This window comes from Scylla paramamosain, unplaced genomic scaffold, assembly GCF_035594125.1.
Source record: "Scylla paramamosain isolate STU-SP2022 unplaced genomic scaffold, ASM3559412v1 Contig35, whole genome shotgun sequence".
Classification (NCBI taxonomy): domain Eukaryota; kingdom Metazoa; phylum Arthropoda; class Malacostraca; order Decapoda; family Portunidae; genus Scylla; species Scylla paramamosain.
Genome location: NW_026973700.1, coordinates 822,501 through 834,399, shown reverse-complemented (window position 1 = coordinate 834,399; position 11,899 = coordinate 822,501). Strand labels below are relative to the sequence as shown.

General features: G+C 41.2%; 1 pseudogene; it reads right to left on the bottom strand.

Annotated features, from left to right (window-relative positions):
• Positions 1–2,784: 2,784 nt before the first annotated feature.
• The window catches only part of LOC135097883 (Y+L amino acid transporter 2-like), an 11,902-nt pseudogene continuing 2,787 nt past the window's right edge, over positions 2,785–11,899 (bottom strand).

The window sequence follows — 11,899 nt, the reverse complement described above, 5'->3', positions numbered from 1 at the left end:
GGTACACACAACCGTCCAGAGGCGTCAGAGAGTCGTCACAAGTGAAACACAAGCACATATCCCGGATCGGAAACAAGCGTGCCCGCTCCGCCATCCGAGGCTGGGCGGCGACTGGCGGCAAGACTGACTGTGTGTGTGATCTGAGCGCCGCGGCTGTCTCACTCTTCTGATCGGAGCACCAACACAGCTTCGGATCACGCCTCGTTGTGTTTGATGCCTGTATTCTGAAACGCTTCGCTCTCTCAATACGACAATGTTCAAAGGCCACAGACTTGATCAGCCGAGTTCTCTAGAGTCTTTCTCTTGTTCATAACAAGGGAATCTTGTTTATCTGCCACCAGAAATATAAAAACACCCTTGAAGACCCTTGCAACTTCAACTACAGTCTTCTGAAAGTAGTGGAGGCGTGGCACAGAAGTGTTTCAAAATAGTCCTTGGTTCTGTGAGGCTCTCCTTTTGTTGTGAAAATCCGTTTTCCGTGAACTTGAAAGAAGTGTAACCATGTTTCGTATAAAAAGCAAATACGTAATTGTGGGGTGCATTACGCCACGAGATTCTGCGATATGCAATAATTTACACCACATATTGCATTAGTAGTAGTAGTAGTAGTACTAATACTATTTTTCTCTTCCCCTCCTCCTCCTCCTCCCTTCATGAACACTCACTAACACTCACTAACCTTGTTTTGCTGATGCCAAGGTACAACACCCACACACTCATCCAGGACTTCCTTCCCTTTGGGAGTAACAATATCGAGCAGCCTAAAACAGCCAACAATGTTCGTAAGCCGTAAACAACCCGAACAAAATAATTGTCTTAATCGGCAGATCATTTGAACATAAATGAAAGAAATGATCCTCACTCTATACAACCCCTTGGTCCGTCACCTCCAAAGCACTACCCGACCAAGCGGCCTTGAGAGAAAGGGAGAGAAGGACGCCAGGACGGGCACCAGTGGCGGAACACCGCGACAGTGAGGCGGATCCTCTAGACCACTGCTTCCCAACCTTTTATAAGCTCATGGACCTTCAAGGGAGCTTTTGAGATATTCATGTATCCTAACACATAGGATAATGAATTACAAAAAAAAAAAAAAATAAATAAATAAATAAATAAAAAATACATAGTTTCAAGACTGAAAAATATAAATTAAAGTAGCACGTCTCTGTTTTAATAATAAAAAAATAATCACCCCATCCTACATAACTGTTTTATAAGTACTAGATGTACTATAAAGCAAAATGCTACAACTCAAAACCTGTGAGGCGCGAGTTGCGTCCAAGTGTAATATACAATACGCTAATTTGTAATATTTTAATTTAAGATTAAATTAATTTCTTACATGACACAATTTGCTTCATGTATATGTATTAGAGTACTACTGTGCACTCTAATACATACTGGCCATGTCATGTACATGCTACATGACACACAATTTTGTTTCTAAAACATCTTTGCCTACTGTGCACTCTTACATGCACTAGCCATGTCATGTACCCAATTATTTCCAAGTATCCTTTGAAAAACATCATGCGCCCTAGGGTGCACCATGTACCCAGTTTGACTATCACTCTAGACTACCACCTAAATATAGGTCGGGGTTGGCGGGAACGAGGGAGGGGCGGGGAGGCATCCCCAGCGGGGATACCGAGGCAGCGGGAGGAAGGCCACTGCCAGGCCAAGTCAGCTGTACTGGTTTTAGGGAATGGACACAAACCTTACCAGATGTGGTCGAAGGGCAGATGGTCCATCAGGAGGCGGCAGAGAGGAGCAGTTCATGGCCTCACCGGCTCTGGTGGCAGTAGCAGCCGGCTGATCACCATTACAGTCTGGCGCCCATCAGCTGGCTGTCCGGCACATGTGCACCACCCACGGCCTTAACGACAGAGTACACCTCTGGCCACAGGAGAAGAACAACGAGACGTCCTTGCACGTCAACGACTCAGGCGAGAAAGACAAGCATTGATGTCACTCCTCACGACCAAGTACACTGCGCAGTGCGCACACGAGACAGCTATCGTGGTGTCCGTCCGGAATCCGGCTTCGTTCCAACTTTGGATTCGGATTATTCATGTTTGGACTGCATTGGTTTTAATATATATACACCATGATGGGTATTTTATCATCTGAGGTAAAGCAACATTATAATGAACATGTGCACAACCTCCTGGCTTCGCTCATTTCACCAGTCCACTACGGTTTTCAATCCTCGCCTGCTGTTCTTGAATATTACCAACCACCGCTTGTTTTATGTTTGGCCATCCTTTGACATCGCTAGACAAATATTTTAACTCATACGACAGAAACAGCAGAAATAATGATTCACGATACCCGCCATGTTCACGAGGAACCACCTCAACCAAGGAATGTAGACGATATGTAGAATTCTTGACCTCCACCAAACCATGGATCCCTGGTGGGTCACACTGCACCATGCTACACAGAATGCCTTGGATCACAACTTTAGATGGATCCCCCATGAATAGAGGCATCTTAGTAGGGGGTCTGCACTCCAGCAAGGGAGGGAGACAAATCCCACAGCTCCTCTCCTCTCGGCCCGGGAGTCGAATCCTCATCCTCTCAGCTGTGAGCCAATGGAACGTGCTGCGTGACAGGTCTCAACTTACTCATCTCAAGGAAGCTCAAGTCTGTAGCTTCCTTGGATTTAAACCATAATCATGATCTCTAAACTCTACAGAGAGAATAGCTGGGACGGCTAGTCCAGAAAGATTCGCATGACACACACACACACACACACACTTGATGACAATCAAACAAGCTAGCTGTAAAAAAGGCACATTTATTTCATGCTTAAAAACATGGTAACAATGAAGTGACATGTTGATGCCTGGCGGACACATTGCCTCATTTGCTCCTAGAAGAATATGCTTTACACATCATCATTACTCACTGTTGGGCCAAAACTACTCTCTCTCTCTCTCTCTCTCTCTCTCTCACCAATAAGCAAAATATATCTGATTTGCCACCGGACATGAATACAACTACATATCTATAATTACACACACACACACATTAATTTAAGCCCAGCACGGTCTTGATGATAATGAAAAGGATAATAAAATAAAAAGATTAATAATGAGTGATCATAATGTATGCATGAATTTTCTTGTCTTTCAGCACCATAAATGCCCAGAAAAAAAATAAGATAAATTATGAAATACACACACACAGCCCTCATTTGTCCCATGCAGAGATGAAAAGATGTACATTTATTTCCTTTTCTTCATCGTGTCACTCATGAGCAGGAGGTAAATTCCCTACAAGGCAGAGGTGCAGGCAGTGGCTGACCACCAGAGGGGAAGACAGGAGCATTGTGAAGGAGGCAAGCCTAGCTGATAACAAAGGCTTGTGCCAAAGCTAATCAATTTATAATTGTCGTGAGGCTTCTTGGCTGCTCCAGTGACTATGAGTGTCACACCAGCTGTCACCTCACCCCAGGACTGCCTCAACACAGCACAGCCTGGAGTTAGGCCATGTTCATTTATCCTGTTGGTCTAGTCTGGTCAGAGGTCATGTAATTTGCCACACTCACTCCCAGTGTTTAGGATTTCCCTCAATCTGAAGTCCTGTCACCTCCTTAGCATCTGTCACCTGTTATATTTGTGAGGAGAGTCTGTGGATTATTGGACTTGATACTAAGGGAAAATGTTGAAGACAATGGGAAAAAGTGTGGGACAATAAAACATTTTTGACTGTGATAACACCACCATCCACAGGTCTCACATACACCTGCTGAGCAAGGCATAAGGGGAATAGCACTAGGATTCCCATCAAAACATTCAAGGTACACAACTCTTTACCCATTGAGCTATGAGTACAATGATAGCTGTAGCCCAAGAGGAGTTTGGTCAACCTTCAGTGTTCAGTCACTAAACTTCCCTAACAGGACTGCCTCATTGTCTCAGCAACTGTGGTACTCCCAACATCTGGATCTGCCAACAAATAAGCTCATGTGGTGCCAGTTAACATCCATCCAGCACATACTCATCCAGAATGGCCCACACAGCTGCCAGACAGTCACACGCTTGAGGCTTCCCATCACCACTGTGAGGTCCAGACAGGCAGTAAGCAAAGACCAGGACTAACAACCCTCTTGGTGAAAACCTAAAAATCAAAATACCAAAAACAGTTATGTAATACTCTCACTTACTTTCTGTTATCTCTATGTACAATTGGAATACTATTTAATTTATCTGAAAATTGCACCTTCAAGTATTTCTTGGGTTCAGAACCAATTTCAAATTATCAGCTAAAGTGGTGCAAAATCAGCCTATGACCAAAATACAATAACTAATAAATAATGTATAAAACCTTCAATATTCCCCTTCTGAAAAGTATCACAGATTACAAAGAGCATATCCAGGCTGACAAATCTGCTGCTGTGTTGCTTTTGCCACATGTGTGTGTGTGCATGTTGTCATCACTGACAACAGTTCACACCATCCAGCTGCCCTCCCAAGGTCCATCAGTACACACACACACACACACACACACACACACACACACACACAAGCCACTTGAGCAAAAATACAAACAGATCACCAAGGATCCAGCAGCAGCAGCAGTAACAGCAGTTCAGAGGGGATTAAAGTAGGGAACATTTCAGATATCCATTGTCTACCAGCAGTGTGATTTGCCATGATGCACAGAACCATAACCAAGTGGATAAAATATGTGAAGGCTGTATGATATGATGACACACACACACACACACACACACACACACACACACACACACACACACACACAAGTGCATTTCTTGGCAGCTGTGGTAGGGCAGCAGCAGCAGCAGCAGTAGCAGCAGCAGTGATGGTAGTAATGGTAGAGGAGGTGCAGTCAGTCACTCCTCACTCAGTTTTCACAGATACGAAGAGCAACTGTGTCCAAACAGTGAGTTGGTCTGTTGGAAGGACACAGGACAATGTCAGTTTTGGATGTGTGGACACCAGGTCAGGTGATGCTGTGTGAGGGAATGGATAGTTTAATTCTCTGTACTTTTTGTGAGAATGTCTGCTTAGTATAGAGATAGATGCACATAAATTTATACAGCTTGAGGCTAAGATGTAAAAAAGTACTGAGAATGTTATTACATTATTATATGAATGAAAGTATGGATGTATATTCCTTGCTCCAGCTGTTGGTGAGTGAATAGATGGCACTGAAATAGTTTAATGTAAGAAGGTGGTAAACCATACTGTTCATCATTTATTTTCTTGCCAAGGAAAATATGGCAAACAGTGAATATTACTCACATTATCAAGAAATATTCAAGAAAGATGGAAAAGAAAGCCCTAGTCTTTCAGTGCCCCTCCACAAGTAAGGGCTCATTCATAACACTCAGTATTGTCTTGCTACTATTTTGTGGCACACTGGCCTAACATCCCATCAACAAAAGGACAACCATAAACAGACCACTCACCAAGTGCTGTTCTGACAATTTTTGGCTTGTTCTGCCAGTACACAAAGAGGAAGTAGGCAGGCACCCCAGAGCCAGTGATGAGCAGGCCCTTGCCCACCTCATATGGCCGCACATACAGCAGCAGAAACACCAGGAAGCCACACACCAGCAGGAAGGCGATGGGAACGATGATGTTCACCTGCACAGAGAGGGAGGCGTTGTAGTCTTGTGGCATCTGTGTCCTGTTCTAATTATCAGCATGCCATTTGTCTATATATTTAGTATAATTTCTGTGACAACTATGTCCTCTTTCAGCTACACACACACAGCCTTCTCAGAGTGAAGTGGTTTGTCTGTTGTTCAACAGATCATCATGATAATTATACATTTCAACTATAAATAAGCTCTGAGGAGGTAGTATGTATTGATGTGGTGGTTGTGTGGCAGCAGTGGTGGCTAACTCATGTTGGCGATGCATTTACTGATACATTTTCTTTATTTCTCACTAATTCATCTAGGGTGACACAGCTTGCCTAGTTCAGCTTTCAGTGAACAGACTTAATGAAACAGGTTTTCCTGTAAAGGCAGCCATGAGACCAAGTTGTTGGGGATTGACTCCCTGGGCCAGCACTCTCACACAGCAGGCCATGATACCTGAAACTGGTAATCCACCAGTGTGGGGTTTTCACCTCTCCTTTCAGATCAATTGCTGTTGTTCCCAAGTAACATCCTATTCTCTTTCTCCTGCTAGCCCTATTTTTCTCCTGCTTCTCCTCTTTCAGTATTTTTTTCTTATCCTGTTATTCCATCTTCTTCCATTGCTCCATTTTCTAAGGCTGAATCATCATCATAATCCCATTCCCATATTGAGTTGTGAGAAACACACACACACACACAAATAAATAAATAAACAAATAACAATAAATTAATAAAAAAATATATATATAAATAAATAAAAATAAAACCACAGGCAGATCATAATCACAGCCACCACTGCTGTCTGGTGCTCACCTTGATGGGCCGCTCCATGTCAGGGTATTTCCAGCACATGTACAACAGAATGGCGATACTGCACAGGATGAATGAACTCTCTACAAAGCTGGCGTAGTCAATGAGGCGGTAGATGTCCATGGTGGAGAGGTAGACCAGTGACAACAGGCCCTGGAAGAGGAAGGAGAGGAGGTGGAGGTGAGTCTTTGTGAATATTCCAAGCTGTGGTTAAAATGGAATGCTTTGTCAACCTCTCATTCGGTAAGACAAACTGTTAATGACTGAGTGAAGGAGAGCATGAAGGGGCATTACAGGCAGTTGTGCCAGATCTCATCATGTGGGGCTGTGGCACCAGGTACTTTGAACTAGTCCCACATGCTTTTGTTCTGATACAGAAGGTGATTACAAGAAAATAATAGACAAACTGCATTTAGACAAATATTCACTTTTAGACGCACCAAGCTAACTAAACATTCCAACCTAAATCTATTTTCTTCATTTGTGAGGATGTGTTCTGTCTGACTGAATAATATATAAAAACTGTGTGTTTGTGTGTGTGTGTGTGTGTGTGTGTGTGTGTGTGTGTGTGTGTGTGTGTGTGTGTGTGTGTGTGTGTGTAAATCTATTAATAACTCTAGGAAAACTCATCAATCACTTTTCATACAAATACATCAACTTGGAAACTAGAGACTGATGAAGTTAAGAACTAAAAAATGTTTGTGTAGGTAAGCAATAATGTACACATAAGTACATTCACTTCCATACTTCTTTCCATCTGTCAAAATATTAGCTCACACTGCACATCCTGAGGGGACACCATAAGGACCATGATGCATGCTCACACACACACACACACACAGTAGTAGTGGTAGTAGTATTTTACTGACAAAAAAAAACATTGAAAATTATGTTGTTTTTGTCCAACTTCAAAAGAACACAACTGCAACATGTAGAGGACGAATTGAACCAAAGCTACTATTCACAAAAATTATGAAAGGTGTCACACATACTGTTTTAAAATACATAAAAGCCACAGCAATGAATCTGTTAATGACAATAATAAAAACCTATAAACACACACACGCACACATAGCATTGCACAATGTCTTACCAGGAAGATGAGAGAAGACATTGGAGTGTTGCATTTGCAGTTGATGAGAGCAAGGTTGTCTGGGAAGTGGCCTTGTCTTGCACCCACAAAGCACAACCTGTCAACATCATTAAGCTGGTGAGTGGGGCATTACTACCAGTCATAACTTGTGCTCTAAATCTGACAGAGAGTAGAGGGAGTGTATGAAAGGAATGGATTGTGGAGCTCATGGAAATCTTGCAATCAAGTATATCTAAATTCTTGAATAAAGTGGATTCTCTGTTAAAATAAATAAGATAACTTTAGAATTGAACTCCATCATCATTAGTGGTTATAAATGAAGCAGGAAATCTCTTAATATAGCAGTGGTATTTTCACCAAACACTACAGCTATTCATATATGACAGAAAACCTGAACGCAGGAGTATAACACCAGATGTGAGACTAGGTATGAGAGAGAGAGAGAGAGAGAGAGAGAGAGAGAGAGAGAGAGAGAGAGAGAGAGAGAGAGAGAGAGAGAGAGAGAGAGAGAGAGAGAGAGAGAGAGAGAGAGAGAGAGAGAGAGAGAGAGAGAGAGAGAATTTTCTTATGTTTCTTATAATTGATGGATGACAATGAAAGATAGAAATAGATGTGTCAGTATGTTCCCTGCATGGACTGCCACATGTAGGCCTGATGGCTTCTTTTACAAGTTCTCTTAGTTTTCTTAATTGTGTTTTGAATTAAGAAAGCCTAAATTCCTCAGTCAAAAAGAGCTAGACAATCCTGAAGTGAAGTAGTATGCATTTGTGGTTATGATGAGTCAAGTGTATGAGAGGAAGAGCAGTTAAATTTTCTCCAGACCCTGATGTTGATGCCTTGCCTTGCCTATCTACCCTGAAGGATAAAACAAGCCTGGTATAGAGATAAATAGCCCGAGATGTAGTGGGATTTAGCTAGTTTTCCCTATCTAAGAGCAGGTGGTCAGGAAGAGTGATGAATCAGCTGGGAAAATTATATATATATTACATCAACAAACAAAATAGGTGGTGAACAGATGAAAATAGATCTGAAAGGCTAGCAGGAGCAACACCCACCTGGAGGAAGTCATGATGTGCACTGAGAGACCACCAAAGGCTGAGAGGGCCACCAGCAAGGGCATCACCCAGCTGCCGCTGCCCATTAGACGGTCAGCAAAGGTCTGTCATCAAGGCAACAACAACAACTAAGGTTATGTTCTGTAACACTGACCATTAGCTTGGATAGTGTGTGATAAAATTATCAAAAAACAATGGGGAGAAAATTTAGAAAGGTAAGTAATTTTCATATTATATAATGCTTGAAGTCTGCAGCTGCTAGATAAGCCAAACTTAATATTAATGATAATTCCTGATTATTGTCTTTTCCTCTAACATAAATACACTGTGGTATGCTAATAGGAGAACCAAAATATCTAAGCTATTGCATATAATTGTAAAGTTTAAAGAATGGACTCAAAACACTAGAAAAGTCAGAGCAATGTCTGCTATAATTACATTCTCTATAAAAGTAATTACTGAATGATCTGACTAACTTATCTATCACTTGTGCCACAACAGTCACATGGTGCCATCAACAACACAATGCAAATTACTCATGGAAGCTGTCAATGGTGTACTCACAACAGCAATGGCATCAGAGGACAGCATGTCAAGGGGAGAGCACAGCCAGGCAGGCAACACTGGCCATCACGTAGACCAGCGTCACCAGTGGCAGGGAGATGTAGATGGCCCGGGGCAGGTTACTGTGGGCAGGGTGTGATGTTAACAGGGTGGCAGGGGGCAGGGTGGTGACTGGTGGTGATATCTGATCATTGAGCTCCTTGTATTTCTCAAAATTAATTATGTACTAACAGGACACAACCTTCACAATGTTGCTCATATTCTAGTGAAGCTGTTCTTAATTATTTCTTGTGAAGATGTAATATATAGAAAACCTATAATGTGAACAAGATATTACTATTTCCTTCACATAAATTTATACAAAAATAGTTATACAGAATCCAAGGAAGGAACAAAAATACTTTATGAGGAAAACGCTGTAACCAATGAAACAATATTTGTCACTCCAACAAAGAAATCAAAATAATACAAAAACAGAAAGATAATTTGCATTCATGATACCTTTAAGTGGCATGTTAATTTGGTACAAAGACATATAGATCATTTGCAAAATATACAAGTCCAAAATGGAAAGAGATGATTCACATATCACGATTTATAGATAACAGATAAAAAGCAAAGGTATATGCTTAAAAAGATAGACCATTCTGTCACAACTCTACAAAGAAGTATGCTCTCCATTACAAAACAGCAAGAAATTAATCTATCATAAATGAGCGAGGTAAACCTGACTAGAGCTTGAACCCAAATCTGACAACCCAAAAGGACAAGTTTTTACTGCTTGGACCATAAGGGAAGCACCTCACAGTCAGTCGTGCTTTGCCTTGTGTTTGTGTCTTGTCACAGTAAAGCTTGAGCCAAGGCCTACAAACCAGCTGGTGTGAGTGGCAGTGTGGTGCCAAGTGAGGGAGAGACGGTACTCACACAAATGGGTTCTTCAGCTCCTCCGTCATGAAGTTGAGGTAGTTCCATCCAGCATAGGAAAATATGCCTGAGTAGAAGGAGACAGCTATCTCGCCTGGCTCAGTGCTGGTGCCCTGGAAGGAGTTGTGGAAGTTTCCAGTGTTGCCTGAAAAGTGGAGGTGAAGATTATTATGATGTAGATTTTTTTTTTTTTTTTGTGTACTTCAGAAAGACTATTAAGAATTTTTAATGTGTTCTGGAACTTGGATTTTTCACATCTTGACTGTAAAGAATCAACAAAAGCACAATAAAGCAAAGTTCTATGCATAAAAATGGCTTACTAACAAGACTTAAACAAGGGTTAAAATAGAAAGCCATAGGAAACATGAACACATATAACTGAAGGCACTAAAGAATGATTAGATTGGTGTGCTACTACAATTAACAAGATTTCACAACAGGATCAATCAAACTTGCTATGTGAGGTCTCAGACACACATGATTTTGTTCTATCCCTACAAAAAATAAAGTAAACATCAGTCTTTTAAATATACTTAATAGCTATGGGATACAAGACTCCCCAAAATTAATATAATGTAGACTGACACCTGACTGACTGACTGGCTGATGGCATTGCAGTGAAAGGCAACGCTGCTAAAGACACATTCACTCACTCACTCACTGGCTCACTTGTTCACTCACCCATGCAAAGGTGGACGATGCCAGCAATGATGACAATGAGCAATGCACCAATCTTGGTCACCATGAAGAAATCCTGCAGCTTGGTGGTGACTCGTACATTCCAGCAATTCAGTGCTGTCAGGACACAGTGACAGTCAAATATTAAAAAACTACACAACTCTAAACAGAAATAATAAACAATGACTTTCATTATTACAGAGAACCATAATATACATAATATAGTAAATCTGTCAAAAGAAATTCTGTATGATGTAATACTTATAAAAGCATAAGAACTGGTCAAAACCTTTTTAATGTGTTTTTTGATGGACCACAACCTATAATGTGTATATACTGTATACATTTTTCTTGGTGCAGTAAAAAAAATATCTATATATCTAAAGATGAAAAGGTGCTGGAATTATAAGAATGAAAAAAAATAAATAAATAAATAAAACAATGTGTGTGTGTGTGTGTGTGTGTGTGTGTGTGTGTGTTTACCTAGTTTACCTAGTTGTGATTTATGGGAGGGGAGTAATCTCATAGTATCCTATCTCTGTATATATCCAGTTTGGTCTTAAAAGCGTGGACAGTTGTAGAGCGGGGATTGGTACAGAAACTTCCAGACAGGTGCCGTGAGTTTATTTGCGGGCGCTGTTCACAGGCGCAGTTAGATTCCCCAGACACGGTCACAGCAAGTATACAACAGAGGCCTGCCAACAACCAATTAAGTGAATACGAAATCCTACACGAATTTAGCGGACACATCACAAGTTATAATATAAACATGGTCTGGAAATGTTATACTGATCCAACTCCATAGAAAATCATGTTTCTATCAAATATCACCAACAAGGTACATTCACAATAAGTACTTAACAAGATCACCCAAATACTTTTAACTGTAATCACATACACTTCACATGTTCATCAAAGTTGATATTAAATAAATATATCATAATCACAATACCATCATAATACAAAGTGCTTACCCAAACTCCAGGTGGTGCTGAAATCACAATAAAGGAAAACCACTGCAGGCGTGAGTGTGTGGTATTTTCGGTAGGCGTCCAGTCAGCCGAATGACCGAGACCGTGGCAGTACCCAACGAGGTGCAAACCGCATTACTGGAACCTACTTCGAACTTCTAATGGTGTATCTATGTACTCCTACACA